At 51.6% G+C, this 17,409-nt stretch overlaps 1 protein-coding gene and 2 long non-coding RNA genes across 8 annotated transcripts in view; 1 reads left to right on the forward strand and 2 right to left on the reverse strand.

Annotated features, from left to right (window-relative positions):
* Window positions 1-294: 294 nt before the first annotated feature.
* Window positions 295-8,349, reverse strand: LOC137226369 (uncharacterized). The gene is made up of 2 exons (XR_010944330.1): window positions 7,882-8,349; window positions 295-5,778 (listed from the first exon to the last, which is right to left on the reverse strand). It is a non-coding gene; the product is annotated as an uncharacterized lncRNA (long non-coding RNA).
* Window positions 7,358-17,409, forward strand: part of SATB2 (SATB homeobox 2) — a 201,344-nt gene continuing 191,292 nt past the window's right edge. For 4 of the 6 annotated variants that reach the window (XM_067741093.1, XM_067741094.1, XM_067741098.1 and 1 more), the window contains exons 1-2: window positions 14,222-14,364; window positions 16,456-16,534. The gene's annotated coding sequence lies outside the window, so the exon portion shown is untranslated. Of the gene's footprint in view, window positions 7,514-14,221; window positions 14,365-16,448; window positions 16,535-17,409 lie in introns of those variants that run through there. The other 2 variants (XM_067741096.1, XM_067741097.1) reach the window with 2 other exon arrangements.
* LOC137226368 (uncharacterized) lies at window positions 11,326-14,231 on the reverse strand. The gene is made up of 2 exons (XR_010944329.1): window positions 14,091-14,231; window positions 11,326-13,596 (listed from the first exon to the last, which is right to left on the reverse strand). It is a non-coding gene; the product is annotated as an uncharacterized lncRNA (long non-coding RNA).

Below are 17,409 nucleotides of genomic sequence, written 5' to 3' on the forward strand. Positions count from 1 at the left end.
CCTTTTGCTTCTCCTTCTCCCTTCCCGAGGACTGAAAATATAAACAATACGGGCACAATAAAAACAAATGGCTGTTATGCAGAAGGGGAGGCAAAGGGTGAGAGTTGCTACCTCAGGCTCCATAGCTGGGCTTTAGTTTATAATAACCCAACCCACCCCAAAGAGCCTGAGGGGTTTCATCCAGGGACAAGGGTTCCCCGTGTGTTAGTGGTGTCTGCCCTTAAGCTGCTGTAGAGAATTGATTGGTAAAAAGCAATCAATTTGTGTTTGGTTTGTGGGAGTGAACACACCGTCTGGAAGGTCATTGAAATTTTATTGTATGAATGTTTCAAACTGATGTAGATATCTAGGCAGAGCTCACAAAGGACAAAACATTGAATCAAAGAGAGAACCATACAGAACAGCGTCTTGGGTGTTTCCCCTCCGAAAGCCTCTTCCTGGGCCTCACGACTCTGCATTTGAACACTTACATCTGAAGTCAAAGGCAATGGTAGGCCAGGTGTCTAACCAACCTGCCGCAAGCTGATTTGGCCTAGTGTGTAGACTTTGAGAAATCCTCAGGAAAAGAGACACAAAGCCGCAGGACAGAAGAAGTGGGTCTTTGGTGGTAGCCCGTACAGTCTGCTCTGCTTTTGCGAAAGGCTGGAGAGGCCGCTTCAAGCATGGCCCCCACGGGTTTGTGCTTGGTCTTCCAGGTAAGTGAAGAGAATTCTGATTTGGTTTTGCTGCCCCTGAAGTCTCTACTTTGTCATTGTGCCCTTCTGGGGCTGCTGGTGGCCTCAGTGTAGCTAAAAGAACACAACCCAGAGAAAAATCTGACCACAGTGAGAACAGCAGAGGAATTTATAAACCGGATGGAGAATACCGCCTAACCCAACAAGGTATAACCATTTTGTTCCCTAAAATCAGATGACTGTAATAGGGAAATGGCAATATTTTATTTCTTTGTCAACAGCAAACAAACAACACCGGTGCCTGGGCAAATTTAATGCAGAGAGATGTTTCTCATAGTAAGCCTAGGTCTTCTCACCATTTGATAAGACACCCTGTGTCCCTGTAGCAAGAATCAAAGAATCTTGCATTTCTTTTTCTTTACCCTGAACCAATATAATATCACAACTCTGAGGCCATATGATAAGTTCTACCTGCCTGAGCACAGTCCTCTGAAATGACCTCTTGGGAGAAAGTCCTGCTAACCTCTGCCCGTCTTGCCCAGCGGAGGAGCCTCCAGTGTAGGGGAAGAAAGAGTACAAAACAGCTGAGGAAAAGGCTCTAGACAGATGCTTAATACAATTCAGAAAAATCTCACTGGTGATGAAGTGCTATAAGGTCCTTTGCATTATTTTGTCTTAAAAAAAAACTGGATCTAAGAGAACAATGTGATCTAACCTTCAACTCCTTGCTCACTCAATAATTTTTCAGTATGAATTAAGAGAGAAAGAGAGAAGGCCAATTGGATTAGGAATTCCCACATCATAATAATAGAGTAAACATTCTCAAGGTTTTTACTATGTTCTAAAAGCTGTTTTAAGCAACTTACATAGAGTATTTCATTTAATCCTCTCAGCTTTATGAGATAGCTATTAGTATCATGCCCATTGGACAGATATGAAAAATGAGGATCCGAGAGGTAAGTTAACCTCCCCAGGTTTACACTGCTAGTTAAGTGGCAATGACAGAATTGATGTACACTATAGGTTTAAAATTCCGAAGCATAATGCTTCATTGCCCCCAATATTTACATTATTTTTAAGAATTTTTCATAGTCATTAAAGTTACCACTACAGGAAGATGGATACTATTGTTTAAATACGTTTAATCTTTTTAAAAAGAGACTTCTTTCCTGCACCAGCTCCCAGCACACACTGGCATAACCTCCTTAAGGGTGGTCAGAGTTCTCCTTTCCTTTCCATCATACTCCCTACCCAACATCTTATTCACCACCAGTCTTCTGGGTGAGGAAAGAGGTGCAGGCAGTATTCCAGATTCTTCTTCACAGGCCTCTCCATCCACTGTCTCTTTGAGAAGAGAATGCCTGGAGTCTAGCCTCCAGGAAGGGTGAGGGGGCACGACCAGGGTAAAGTGAATTACCTGTTCTGGAAGCTCACCCCTCTGCTGGGGGAATGAGAGAGAGAAATTCTTCACCGTAGACTTCCACCCACTCCCACAGACACAGGTGGAGAAACGTGGACTCACCTTAGTGGGAAGGGATTTCCTAGATCATGGCGCTAAACCCAGAGGATTGAGCTAAATGAATAGAAAGCTATGGAAGGCAAAGAGGTTCAATTCTTCTTGGAGTAGGGGAGGGAACAGGAAAAACAAAGTAGGTAATATGCAGTTGTGTTTAGAATGCATTCGAGTAAATCTTCCCTGTTATTCAACGCAGCTCACCCACACGGAGTGCCAAGGGAGAGGAAGTCTGAGGTTTGTTTTTATTCGTATAGTTTCAGCTTTGCTGTAGATACTGTTGTGTGTGGTAATTCCTAGGCAGAGGTTACAATGTAGAGTTTCTCCAGGCGGTTTAGTTGGTATTTTTAAGAGGACTCGGATTAAAGTCTTTCTCCTCAAAAACCGGTTCAGTGATTGAGGCTGAAAGGAGCCAGGCTTTGATATCCTCTCCTACAGAACCAACGATAATCAGAGCAGCCTTATATTCTTTTGCCATGAGTCTGCTGTGAACCATCACAGGTTTAGGCCACAGGAATCTCTCAGACCCCCCAGGTGGGAAGTCACTCCAGCCGACGGACCATGGAGACCCCTTGTGAGATCCACAGCAAGTGTCAGTCTTCAGGGATACAACAGAGCTTACAGGGCCCTAGAGCAGGGCTAACGGGATTGTGTGTTTGAAAGCAAACGTGTCTATTCTGTTCCCTTCCCAGAGAACCTCCTCTTTTTCTGTTGTTGCCATTGTTGTGTGTAGGCTAACTGAAAACTTGGTGCTTTTTAACTTCTAAAAGACTGAAATGGGAAGGGCAAATGACTGGGTTGGGGGGTAAGCAGGTTGATGAGCTGAGTTGCCTTAGTGTCATTCCATTATGAATTTCTATAAGCAGTGCTTCTGAATTGTCAATTTTATCAGCCAAATATAATTTTTGTATGTGTATGATAGAATAAGTATCGCACATCTCAGCCAACCTATGCTTTTCCTTCTTCTCCCCAATTCCCAAAGGACTTTGAAGAAGGGAAATCAATAAATCAATTGGTACCTTGTCCAATACCCATTTCAGTGACATAACAATGCCATTTGCTAAAGATCAGATGTTAGTTATGGAAAGAGACTGAGACGTTTCCATTTGATAATGTATCTCTTTGCCTTTGTGAATCAGATACAAAATAGGAATAGTGGAGTGTCCTTGTAAATAATTATTTTTGTGCTGACCTTATCAAAAATTAATCAGAGGGTAATTATGGAGAGAATGATAAAATATCATTTATATCTCAGGGTTTATTACAAAAATAGTTGGGAATGTTTTCTAGGCTTATCTGATAATATTTCATTCAAGAAATGTCCCTACTGTGGCTAAATCAACTTTTTAGTAATTAGATTTTTATTTTTTTTCAAATCTGATTTTAGAAATGTATGTATTCTTTCCTCTTGGTCCTTAAAAATGACACCAGAATTTAACATTTACAAATCTATAAACAAACACTTAAATGCACTAAATTAGCTCTGATTTTTGGAGAAAAACTATACAACTTGAAAGAATGCGTTTATAATACCAGGAATCCCACATTTTTTGTTCTGTTTTGTTCATTCAGACACATATTTGCACATATCCAATGTTCTTAAATTGGGATAAAACAATACTATTTTTGTTTAGTCTTTCCCCCAAATGCTTCAATGCTATATGTAACTTCATTTCTAAAATTTCCTCCCTTTGAGCCAATACTCTTTTCACACAGACCTTGAAGATTTTATTATCAATATATTATTAAAGGAGTATGCCTTACTAAGAACCCTAAAATATGTGGGAACATAATAATTACAAGGATAATAACCACCGTAAAGTGCATATCTAAAGCCCCATAGTCAAACTGTACTGGACTGAGGGTCAGAAGAGGCGACTTTGGGGCATTTGGGCTTTCCCACCTGGCGTGTGATTCTTTGCCTGTATTCAGCTCAAGTTCCTCACCAGCAAACTACAACTGTAAGAATAGATGGTCTTTAAGTTTGCTTCCAAGTGTGAAATTCTTTGTGTTTGTGGTTCCCCGAAGAGACTTTGATGACTTAGCATTAGGAGAGCTCTTAGAAGGTAGTTGTGAGTTCCTGGGGGAAGGCTGGATTTTGTATTGGAGAGCTTGCAGGCTTTTATCTGTGGGAGTATTGACCAGGAAGTCTCTGGTCCCTCAGCACTCCTGTGCGGCCACACTGGGCACAGTGTGGTGGTCTGTGGGCTAACAGTCCAGCTAACTGCTTTCCTCTTGACCCTGGAATAGGGTTGTTCTCTAAACATTGGTCATATCTTAAAATGAAAGCTTCCAAACCCTTGCTTAAGCATATGGAGTCAGAAAGAAAGAGAGTCTGTTGTGAGACTACTACAGCAAAGCCAGCAGGTCTCCTCTGAGCTACTAGTTTGTGCTGGGACCATCTAAAGCTCCCGGAAATAAAGGACTTGGAAACACAGTGAGAAGGGATTAGATCACCTCAAAATTTGTGGAACTAAGGACAGTCCTTAACCACTGGGGGCGGGGGAGGGGGTGTGGGAGATGGGGGTGAAATCTATATAATGAATATATGTCCCATCGGATATGGGCAAAGGTGGTAATCTCGTCACCTACAAAGTTATTTAACTACATCTGGATCTAAAGAATATACTTCGCTCTCGCCTATGTTCTTCGCTATGCAGCAACCGGGAATTAGTGGGCTTGGCCCTGTGATCCCTTCTCTACTGGCAGCTCGCACCTGGAGAGCAGGTGAGGCGGCCACACGCGCTCCGCGTTCCGTTTGCCGCCGGCGGCAGGGCCAGCTTGAGGCCTGGACCCGAGCTGGCCTAGCGCCTGAGGCGGCTCCCCCTACCGGGAATCCGGAGCAGCGCCGGTGGCTGAGCGCAGGGTGGCAAAGCCGCCTCCCCGAAGCCCGTTCCTTCGTGGCTTCGCGGGTGGGATCCATGAGCTGCCGCCGGCGAGGTCCGCCAGCGCAGGGCGGAAGCGTTCGGTCCGGGTGACGAGCATTTTCCTGCATAAGCACTTAGCTATGAATAAACATCTGAAACGACGGCTCCTTAAACCGAGTGGCTGCCGCGCGCCTCTAAGTGGTGTGGCCGCGGTTGGGCGGGGGTGAGGGTAGGGGTAAGACAGGAGAGTGGAGGGAAAGATGCGAGGCAAAGGAAGGAGGTGCATGCGTGCGTGTGTGTGTGTGTGTGTGTGCGTGTGAGTGTGTGTGTGCGTGTGCAGGGAGCTGCCCCAACACGCGGTCCCCGAGTTCAGAGGCGCTTAAGTTACTAACAAGTCAGGGCCGACCCCTGGAGAGGTAGCCGACCATCCCCGTTACACGGCGCCCTTTTCTCCGGCCTGCGATCCGTGCGCGCTGCAGGTAGTCAGGACAACCCACCCCGGCTCCGGATGCCCTCGGAGACCCGGCCTCCAGGATCGAGGGCCTCGGCCGGGGCGCAGCTACCTTGCACTCCTAGGCTCTGATACAACCGATAGTTCACTGGGGCCTTCGAATGTCTCAAGTTCAGGTCAGCAGAGGAGTTCCCAAGCTCCAGGCCTCGGCTTCTCCTTCGGGACTTCTCTCCCGGGTCTTGGGTCCTAGCAGTGCCCCGAAGGCAAAGCCGTCTGGAGTGAAAGACAAGAGGGCGAATTGATTTCAAAGTGGGAGAATGCTTGCACGTGCTCGGGGGCCCCCAGCTCGTTTAGGAGCGCGCGGTGCTGGAGCTCAGACTAGGGTGCATTTTGGGCGCGCAGATTTGAGCGATGCACACTCTGCTGGGCCAGAACAGCCATCAGTTCTGTCTGAGAGCTGCCGTGGGAATCCACGTGCGAGGTGGGTGGGTCGAGAACCGAATCTTGAAGATTGGTCACCAGGGAAGCCGAATTTGCAAAGCCTAGCCCAATCCTTGAGGCATTTTATGTAGGCTAAGACGCTGGAATATAGCAGCCATACACCTAACAAAGATGGGACATGAAAAAAAATGATAGGGAATAAAGGGGTGAGGGTTTGACCTACCACGGGGCATCTTGCCCTTGCCTCCTTCTCCTCAGGCCGAGGGCAGCCCTGGAGGTAGCGCGAGGCGCAGTGGATGTCACCAGACCGCGCCCGGGGTTCCTGAGGTCGCACCCCCCTCCCCCCCCACCCCAGGCAAGAACCCGGCAGTCTCGGAGCAGCCAGAGGCCTCCTAGGCATCCTCGGCCGAGGCGGGGCCTAATCTAAGAGCCCGGGTGGGTGTCTGCAGCCAGACTCATACCGCAGACCAAGCTCCAGGGAGTCTAGGGAAAGGAGGCCCGAGCTCCGGGCACTGCGGGCTGCTTCCCGGGAAGTCTCAGGCAGGGGCTTCGACCTGTGAGTGGAGAAGTCGCCTCAACGGCTTTAGCTGCAGGGAGGTTTCGTGGGTCAAGGGTGCCACAGGAGACTGTGACGACCTTCTCCAGCCGCCCGCGCTTTCTTGCCCACCTGGGGCTGAGCCGGAGCGGGGAGAGCTGATGCTCTCCAGCACACGCCCGGTTCTCTGCCCGGGCGCCTAGGCTGAGGGCGCTGGCAGGGAGCTGGCGGGGAGGAGGAAAGGATTCGTTTCCCGCCTGCTTCCTCTTCCTTTTCAGAATAAGCCAGCGATATGGTGGTTGTGCTGTTACAGAGACTGACTTTCTAAACTCCCCTCCCTTCCCAGTTTTTCTTGAAGGTCTTGCAATATCCACCCCCCCCCAAAACACGCGCGCGCGCACGCACACACCTTTCTCCAACCTGCTCCTGCCCCCACTTTCGCCGAAAATGTAGTATATGTGAAAGGCAGCTCAGTCCAGTGTCTACAGCAGAGCCGAAAACTAAGTGCTTGGGGAGGGGGCTTCCCTGAAGGGTTTGGTGTTTCTGAAGTTGCTGATATACCCCCTTGCAAAGGAGCTCGGCTAGTTGGCGAGTAAAACTCGAGCCCCGGGGTGGGTGGGGAGGGGAGGCTGTGTGCGCCTCTCCAGAGCACTGTCTGACCTCCCAGTCTCTGGGCTGGAGGCCCCTAGGCTCAGCCAGGGGCCAGGATCAGGTTCCTAAGGTAGCAGATGAATCAGACAAGTAATCTCGCTCCTTTATCCTCCCCCGCCTCCCACCCACCCCACCACTTCTCCTTTTTTTCTTTTCGTAGACGGGCTGTGCAATAGGCAGGTAGCCAGAAGCTGCGATGTAGGAGTGGTGAGCGATCCCGGGGCTGGCACTGCCCTCTTGGATTTAGGAACCGTCTAGGGATGGAGGAGGGTCAGAGGAACATCCGTTTCTTTTGAACGAGGACGCCGTTTACTTCCCCTAGACTGCTCGCGCGGGGAAGAGCTCGGAGCGGAGGGCTCTCTGGGATGGCTCTCTGAGCAGGTAAATCTGCGGCGGGGTCGAGAGCAGGTGACTGACATTTTCGGTGACGGCAACCAGGCCGGGCAGCGCCCTTTCCGGTTATCAAGAGGATTAACCTCGGGGCCTTGCCTCTGGTGGGATCTCTGCTCCCCCTCGCAGGGATTAGGGGGCGCTCCTTTCAGAGGAGGACCCAAGGGTCGCGGCCTGGGCCCTTCCTTACCTCCGAGCGACCTCTCCTCTGAGCAGGGCGGAGAGAGGAGGGGGCGGCACGCAGCCCGGTCCCTTCTTGTCGCCCACCTCGCCGAGTAGGGTTCACCGGGCCGGTCCCCCGCGTTCCCCCGGGTCACCTTCCCCGCCCCCCACCCCGCAAACACTTGTCTGAAACTTACCAGATTCCAACCTTTAGGCAGGAAAAAAAGTGTTTCATATACAAACCGATCAGGGTATTTGCAGATAATTGCGAATGTCAAATACTCGGGCGTGATGACAAAGTGCAGAGATTGCCAGGGCCCGAGCTCCGCCTGATGGGCGGGGGCTGCTGGCGGGGCTCCCGGGCCACCACACGCCTGCTCAGAGGAGGGGAGGGGGCAGTCGGCCGCAGCTGCCCGCAGCCCATTTAACCGGGGCGGCTATTCCTTAGACCTCTCCGCCGTGGAGCTGCTTCATGAATTCATTCACTGCGTCCTTACTCGAGCCCCGCGCGGAAGGGCAGTGCGAGGCTGGGGACCGCACCAGCCCAGCAGCCCTCACAGCCCCAAGAATGCACAAACACCCCAGGCAAGAGGCGCACACGAGCGGGGCTACTGGGCCTCAGTTGGACGCCGAGGCCCAACGCCCTGCCAGGCTGCGTTCCCAGAGCTACTGCCAAACTGCCACCCTCTGCTGCGTGACGCACAGGAGAGGGGCGAGTCGCAGGTTACTTTGGGGCCAACTGCTGCCCAATTTTAGCGCCAGCATCAGCCCTCTACAGAAGTAAAGACAAACTAAACTAAACTCAAATAAAAGACCCCCCCCCACACACACACGCACTCAATTCTCCAACCCAGTCCTCCTATCCTGGTTGCAGGAGGCCGTGGTGTCGGAGGGGGGGTGTCCCTGGAGCCACAGCGCGCAGCCTGCCAGAGCTGAGCCTGTCGAGAAGGTGGCTGCTCTCAGCAGCTTTCGGGACAGTTCCTCTGAGACCTCCTGCGGGCATGCTCAGAATGTTTCAAGCGCCCCAAAGCCTAACATAATAAAGTTACCCTTGTTAAATTCCAGATCTACTGCAAACCGAGAGGAGCCATTATAGATGGGATGATACAGTTAGTGGCAGATCTGCAGCTTCCCGGCGGTCAGAACAGCAGGGGTGGTGGGGTGATGGGGATTTGGGCGCTGGCCCCGGGGGCTGGAGAGGAGAGGAGAGGAGCAGTAGAAGTACGCACAGTGCGTAAGGCATCGTAAGGAGCACCTCAGGCAACCCGGAGCTGGCTCTTGTGTTCTGGGAGGAGACTGAGAGACCTTGGCGCGATCGGTCCCTTTCCTTTCCGAGGGCCGAAGAAGTGGCGGGGATGCTTCCGAAGGCCGGGCAGAGGGGAGGGAAGGGTGGAGGAGTGCGTGGGCGTGTGCAGCTGGGCTACAGATGGCGGCAAGTCCAAGAGAGCGCGTTGGGACGTCTGTCCTGGGCGTCCCTGTCCCCGACCCTCACCCCGCCCCCGCCCCTTCCATTGAATGCCTGAAGTCAGCATATCCCTGGAAGCCCTTGAAGTTTTACACTACAGTTGTCTGAGGTTTCCAACGACGACAAATTAGAAAAACGCTTCGGCTGCAACCCAGTACCTCAGTCTGAGAGTTGGGGGGCGGGGACGTTACTAGATGCAGAACTGGGGAAAAGGAGAGACTGGCCTCCCCAGCTTTCTCTGCCTCTAAAACTGCAGGGTTGGGGTGAGGGAGGGCAGGGGACTAAGGCCTGGGGCCGGAGAAGCTCTTCCGCAGTTGGGAAGCCAGATCTGCAGAAGCTGGGCGCTTGGCTACTTAGCCAAGGGCCACCAGGAGTGCTCCGGGAGCTCGGCTTTCCATATCCTTACCAGGAAGGCCTCGATCTTGCCGGAAAAGCCGACTGGAGGTCACCAGGGACAAACAGGGTGGCAAGCTCTGCAGGGGACTCATCCAAGTCCAGTGAGGCTGGTGTAGACAGACAACACTGTCTGTCCCCAGCCTGGGTGGCAAGCTGGGGCCCCACGAGTGCAAGATGTGATTCTATTTGACTTTCCAAATCAAAATGCATTGACTGGGGCCCAAAGAGTTCATGGCACATAACTATCTTAATTAAACCTGTTATAAACAGACAAATCACTTCTCCTCTTGCACATAGAGCTCTGGGAGGTCGCATGGGGTCTGGCAGAAGCCTGGCTTGGGGGGATGCTCTTTTTTTAAAAGGAGCATGAATGAGTCAAAGAGAAAAAGAGTAAGAGTGGAGTTTCCACAGCCTCAGAAAACAGGTTAACTGCAACCAAAACATAGGATGGCAGGGAGGTAATGGCGGGGGTAAGGGGGTACTTAAAATCCTAGGGACCACTTGAGTTCACAGAGCAGCTCTGACAGGAACCCGCAGCCCAAGGTGGACCTGAGTGGAAGGGCAGGGAGGGAAGGGGAGGCCCCGGGCTTTTGGGGCAGGCTGAGGTGCCCATTGCTGAGGTTCTAAGTTACCCTACTCAGCCCTGCTCTTTCCTTGCTAATCCTTCCATCTTTCTCTGCCACTGTTTTCAACTTCCTGTCACTCGGAGGACTGCACCAAGAGGACACGTTCTTCCTTGATATGGTCAGCTTGGGGGACAAGGGAGCACCCCTGTGAGTGCCCTGAGCACTTAGAGACTGGAGTTGGCAACACTGGGGAGGATGGGCGGGAACTGGAGGCTGGCCCACAGCAGATGGTAAGGAAAGTTGTCTGTAACCTTCTGGGAAAGCAGGGGATGGCGTGTATACACCCACAGCTCAAGGTTCGCTCCCTCTGCAGCAAGCACCAACACTGGGGCATTATCTGGAGAAGGGAGAAGCGGGTCGGGTGCTCTGATGCCCTCAGCCTGCGGGTGCGGAGGAGAGGTTGGGGAAGCGGTGGCTCAGAGAAGAGTCGGTAAGACGCCCTTCTCCGCTGGGAATGCTCAAAGGGCTGAGTCTATCGCCAGGTAACTCTGGTCCTCCGGAAGTTACAAGGCAGAAGGCTACCTTCCGCTGATTTTGGGTCTCACAGACTAAAACAAGCCGAGCTAAGGAAAAGCTCATCAAGTTTTAAACTAAAAGTGGAAAGCAAAAGTTCTCCACAGTATGTAAACACTGAAGGTGTGAGCGTACAGGTTGGGGTGTGTTCCTTGGAACTTCAGAAGCCGGTTTTCCCCTCCCCCCAACCTGGTTTGCAAACATGAATTCTCTTTGCTTTTCATTGAGTAGCTTCTGACCTCAACAATAATCTGGTTCAGCAGTACTCTTCATTTCGTTTAGGCTGACGTTGGTGGGCACTAGCTATGTTGTATCTAGTGGGGAATTTAAGTTCAGGTAAATTTTAGCATAACACTTTTCTTTAAAGTATTTTAAAATACTTTTTTACTTCCATACAACAGTGATGAAATATATATATTGCTGTGATTGTAGAGAAACATGCTCAGATTGCCTTTAGATTTCCGAGATTTTGTGTAGGCGCCAACACCTCTGTGGACACTAACGAATGGGCTATTTGCAGTTATTCATGAAAGGTCTTTTATATTTTTAAATTGAGACTTGTTCCCAGGTGGAAAAATTCCTTATGACTAAGAATATGCTTTCAAAAAGATTAGAAAATCAAAACAAAAAATTAGATGGCATTATAGTATAGAAGTCTTTACTGAAAACAACAGATATCATTACAATCTAGGAGTTGAAGTTAAAATGTAGAGAGACTTAATTAAAATGCAAACTATTACGGAAGCACTGCAAAAGTCTTTGTCACATTCAAAGGGAAAAATCTTAAGGACCCCTGCCCTTCTTATATTATACGTGTATTGTGAGACTTGAATTGTTGTTAACATTTTCCTCCTCTGAAATAACAACAGTTCACCTTTCAAAACTCTTCACCATAGAACGACAATGATGATTGTTCTCCAGGAAAAGGACTTTTGAAACAACTTCTTTCACACACTCGCACACCCGACACAAACGCACCCACAGTTGCCGGTTTTTTAAAACGTTGCTTCTGAATAAGAGAGAGAGAGAGAGAGAGGGAAAGAGAGAGTAAGAAGGAGAGAGAGAGAGAGAGACTGGGAAACTCGAGCTTAGGTAACCAACAAACCCAATTACTAGGCTTTATTGATACTAAAAGGAAAAGTTCCCCTTGTAAAATGTCTCTGAGCTTATTAGTTATTTAAATCAGCCCCAGGGCCGGACGAGCGACGCCGCAGGCTCCCGCTGTCTACTCCTGGAGGAGAGCAGACGGCGTTTGCGCCCTGACCTGCCGCCACTCGCTCGGTCCTTGGCACCGGGGGTAAAGGCAGGCGCCGTAAGCAGAGGTGAGCCACTTGGCAGGGGTGCCGGGCCGGGCCCGCTTGGAGACAGCTCCGCGTGGCCTACGGGGATTAGATTTCAGAAATTAGAATTCAGAGACAGGTGATGAGGCGTGGATGAGCAGGCCAGGCGGACGCCCAGCCCCGGAACTCAGCAGGCCGGCGCAGCTTCCCTAGGGCGCCGCTGGGCACCGGCCGGGGCTGGAGCGCGCGAACTGGCGCGGCTGGCCGGGCGCCCCGCGAGAGTGCAGCTTCTGGACGCCTCCCGAGCGGCCGCTTGGGCGTCCAGGGCTCGCTCCTCTTTTGTGTGGGGCTGGGAGCTTTGTAACAGGGTGGGGACCAGGTGAATTTCCACCTTTGCGTCGTTGTCCCTTTCCATAACTGACAGTCTCAAAACGTCTGTGCGTGTGTGTGCGCACTAGCGCGCGCACGGGGAACAATTGAATTTAAGATAAGCCCCAGCCTACCCACTAAAGTCCTCTAAGCCCGACGTGGTGGCTCTGGAGTCCTGACGTAGCGTCCGGGCAGCGCCAGGTGATGCCCGGTTCGGCGGGGCTTAGCCTCTGGGCTCGGAGGCAAGGCATCGCGGGGTGGGGAAGAACCGAGCCCCAGGGCACTGTGAACAGAGCCCCAGGACACTAACGCTGCCTGGGCCTTAGCCCGAGGGTCAAGCCTTGCCGGACTGAGAGAGTGGGCTTTGGGGTTCGTGAGACCGAGAGAACTGGCGAGTTGCCAGCCCAGAAAGCCCTCCAGGTTCCACGCCACTCCGGACGGCTTTGGGCCGCCGGATAGACCGACACCCGCTTGGTCCTCGGTCCCAGTAAGTGCCTGGGACCTTGGGTCTCGCAGCAAGCGCTCTCGCTCTCTCTGGCGCGGTTCGAGACTGGCGTGGGCCCAGAGCCGCGAAACGCTCCTGGAGCCGCTTGGCCTTGGGCTGCCTCGGATTCGGCTTCCTGGGCTCGCTCGCCCCAGCTAGGGGTGGGCGCGGATTTCACGACGCGGGCCGGCCTGCCTGGAGTTTGGGGTTCGGGTGGGGCGCCGCGGCCTGGGCTTTCCAGGTGTACTTTTCATTACAAGGAGTTGGGGCAAACTGAGGGCGCCGGTGTTCTGTCTGCCGGCCGCGTTTTTGTGTTGGGTGGTCCGGTTGTGCCCGGGGCCGGGGACCTGCCCCTGCCCCGCCGCGTTCTGAACCCGAGGACTTGGGGCGACGTGTAAGGCCGGCTCCGGGACGCAGCGGACTGAACCGGCGCCGCAGGTTCGGGCCGCAGCCCACGCGGTGGCGCTGTCGGGAGAGGACGCCTCAGCTCAGGTCTGGGACACGGGCCTTGACCCGGGCTTGGGGGTGACGGGGCCGCGATGACGAGTCGAGGCCGTGGGTTTCTTCGCCACCACCTTGGGCCCGGGATTTGGAGATGGGACCGACCATCTTCTTCCTGGCTCAGTGTTTCCCGACAGAAAAAGCAGCGGGTCCGGAACGCGACTCTGGGCTCCCATCCCGGCCGCCCCGGGGTGGGGGCGGGGAGGTAGCGGCGGCTTCTTTGGCGTTTCGTTTTCTTTCCCTCTTTGCCTTGTTACCCCGTGGTTGAAAGTCGATTTCTACTTAAAAAAAAAAAAAAGAACAACAACAGCAACAACAACAACAAAACCCCCAACTAGATTAGCAGGGCCGTCGTTCTCTCGCTGCGCGGCTGCAGCAGGAGATCCAGCTCTTAAGCTCTTGGGTCTGAAAAAGAATGAAGGGACCCGGGAGCCCTGGGGGCGTTGTCCTGTGTCCCTGGAGTAGTGCTCGGTGCCCGCAGGCCCTCCGCCCTCCCGGGCCTCCCGGCCCGCCGCCACGGCGAAAGCACACCCAGCGACTTCCCTTGGCTTCGAAACCTGTCCGCTGACTTTCCTTGCTCCGGGCAGTCAGTGCCCACCCCCGACGCCCTCTCCCATCCCCTACATGTGGGACCCTGGTGCCGAAAGCTCTCCGTCTTCGCCCGAGGCAGCTCCGGGGGCCGACCTTCGCGCGTTCCCTCCCGAGCTCTGGGCCTCTGCACTGTCTGTTCCCCTGACCCCCGACCCTCTGGCATCTTGGGTGTTCCGCTCACCGTCTAACGCGGACTAGTCGCCCACCACCTTTCCCCAATCAGCCGTCTCCCTGGGACGCATCTCGCTGTCCGGGCTGCAGGGGCTCGTTCATTTGAGGATGGGAGCACGACCTCCACTGCCCCTGCCTTAGGCGGCCCGACGGTCTCCTCACCGCTCCGCCCCCGCCCAGGCCCCTGGAGCCGCTGGGGGAGCCAGGAGGAATTTATCTTTGACTGGCGCGGGCTGGGATTTGTCCGGCTCTGATGCCAACGAGGAAGACGTGCGGATAACGAAGTAAGTGTCCCCCGCCCCTGCGCTCCGGCCAGTCCCCAGACGCCCCGGGGCAGCCTGGGAAAGGGCAGGAGCCCACCCTGGTCGATCGGTCCTTCTAGGCGCGTTCCCCACGGGGCATTCTGGCGCCGGGCCCTTGTCCCCTCGGCGCATCCAATTTCCAATCCAAGCCCCGCGCAGTTATGCGGCCTGCGAAAATGTTGGTCACCCAGCTCTCCTCGGACAGTCAGTGGCGGAAATTGGCTTCAGAGCTGGTGTGGGCTTCAAGTGAAAGGAACGATTCCCTCCCGCCTCCTCTCGCCCCCAGCAGAGCAAGCCCCGGGCGGGGGGTGGGGTGGGGTGGGGGAGAGGCAGGCCCGCGTGGGTTCCTAGGAGCCGTCAAAGGTTTTTTGACGCTGGCTATTCCCATAGAATTTTCTCCTGTGCTTGCGGCAGTGGAGGGGAAAGGCGGCACAACTTTCCCGTGTTCTCTAAGATGCAGCGCACGGCTGGGAGGGCCTCTTGGGTGACCGGACCTGAAATCCCGGGAGCCTGGTGATAGATGCTGGGCACAGGCCACGGCGGCCCAGCAGAGAGCCAGGATCCCACGCCCAGCACCCGGCACCCTGCGCCGGGGCAGTCGGGCCTAGGCCGTCCCGCGCGGGCATCAGGGAAGGAAGGTTGGCCAGAGTTGACAGCTAGCACGGCACAAACCTCGGTGTCGAGAGACAGAAATCAAGAAATGTCATTAAAAGTGCAGGCCATAAAATAAGGGAGAAGAAAGGCCCGACGAGAGATAGAGAGCAAAAGGGAGAACATGGAAATAAGAAAAAGCATATATACTTAAGCCCAGCGTATAAAGACCCGTTGATTTTTAAAATAACAAATCTCGGTGTGATTATGAAAGACAGACGACCTTTGACTAAATAACATATGAAAAAAATTGGGAGTGGGGGAGGATGGGGGGAAAAGTCTGAGTAGATTCCCGACAAAAACGTCAGTGAGAAGCAATCTGAGGTATAAAAATGTCCCCCAAAGTGAACTTTATGCTTTGAGCACTGGAGCAAACTATCATGTAATGCGTAAAAATGCGTTCGGGATCAAATTATTTTTTTAAAAAGTAATTAAAACCAATTCTTTTCTTGAGTGTGATTTTGTTTTAAAACTGTTTGGAAATAAGCCACTTGAGGAATATAAAACAAAACCAAACAAAACTTTTGAATCATCATAATTTATTTACTGTTTTAAAAAGTAGAATATCCTAGCAAAGGGTAAAAATATTATTTAAAATTTCTTATTGTCGAAATCAAACATGCTGGAAATAATCACTTACTTCAGTTGAAATAAGGTCAATACAAAAATTGTGTAGTAAAAAGCTTATGTAATTTGAAACAGAAAAGGCCTTCATTAGAGACAAAACTCAAGAGGAGAAAGAAAAAAAAAAAAACCATACCGGGCATATATCACAAAAATCCCTAAAATTCTTCCTTTTTAAATCGAAAGAAATTTGTAAAATTTCTGAACACAAATCTCCAAACATTCAAAATACATTTTTGGTAATAATTCATAGTATTTGACATTTTCTTCTACGTTAAATGCAATTTAAAATTTTTGAGTTCTTTTGCCCCAAATGATAGATTTGTTCATTACCAAAAATGATCAAGAGTAAACTCCAATTAAAAGAAAAATCAATGAATTAAAAAGAGTGCAGAATCTGAAAACAAACTAGCCACAATGTACATTTAATTGTACTTAACTGTAAACTTTATTTAAATCGCCCGTCTCAGGAGTTTAATAATTTAGAATCAATAGTTCCTTTCAAAACATAATAAAATATTTACACTTTATAAAATATTAACCGATTAACAATACGGCTGTGTTGTTTATAAGAGTGTAACTGAAGTCCCCATAATCATGCTGTTGACATAAGCCTGTGAGGTTAGCGAAGTGATCCTTCGCAAAATGTAAATGAAGATCTTCAGACAGTGGTGTTTATAAAATAGCTCATTAATGACTTAAGATTGAATCGCTCCAACCATTCGCATCATCAGATATAATAATAGTGACGAATCAGACAGGAAAGATCCTGGCTAAACCATTTGCATTTTTTTCCAGAAGTACTGAAGTCCTAATATCACCAATTCTTCTAAGTTCCTGGACATTGATCCGGAGGATTCTGCAGTTCAACACCAAGGTAAGGAAAGAAACAGCATTATTATCGTTGTTAAGGTATTAATAAGAAATGCGTCTTTTCCCCATTTTGAAAACGGGCTTAAACTTTTGACAGTGGTAGTAGTTGGCTTTTGCAACACCCTCTTCCCATTCCGACTTGATATTACAGATTTTTTAAAAAAGTTTGTCAATCGAACTTACAGTTTGTTTCTTTGCAGCCCCAAACCTTTTAGCTAGCACCACGAAGTTGGTTTGCTAGAGCCACTTTGTTCTCACAGACTCCGAATTGTGCGTTTTCTCTAACTCGTTCTTTTGGGGAGGTGGGAGGGGGATGAGGTTGTGGACGGCACAGGGAAAAGCAAACGCAGCCTAAAACCCCCAGGCTGGCTCCCCGAAGCTTTGCTATCCATCTCGCTTCCTTTCTCCGCTTGTCTCCCACCGCCTCTCGGGTCGCCTAGCGCTCCTTTGGAACTTGGTGGGCGGCGACTGGGTGCGGGGTCCTTCGGATTCTGGGCTCTGAGACTTAGGCCGGGGGCAGGTTTCACTTCTGGGACCCTTTCTCTTCCAGAGTCTCCCCCGCCTCCTCCCCTGCTTTTGAGGGGAGGCCAGGTGCACGCCGCGCGCCGGTTCGTGCGGCGAGTGGACGGCGGCCTGGCCCCGGGTACACTGGGCTGACGCGGCTTCCCGCGGCGGGTGCACCCGACCGAGATTTCCATAATTGCCCCCCGAGCGCGTTTCCCGAGATCGAATTTAGTTTGGCCCTCTGGCGCCGCCGTAGAGTCAGCGCTTCTTAAGGGAGACCGGCGGCTCAGGCGACGAGATGGTTGGGAGTCCTCGGGGTCCCAGGGGTTAGGAGGGAGAACCAAGGTGTGCGGGAGCGACTAGAGATACCGCCAG

Source organism: Pseudorca crassidens, chromosome 6 (assembly GCF_039906515.1).
Source record: "Pseudorca crassidens isolate mPseCra1 chromosome 6, mPseCra1.hap1, whole genome shotgun sequence".
NCBI classification, from domain to species: domain Eukaryota; kingdom Metazoa; phylum Chordata; class Mammalia; order Artiodactyla; family Delphinidae; genus Pseudorca; species Pseudorca crassidens.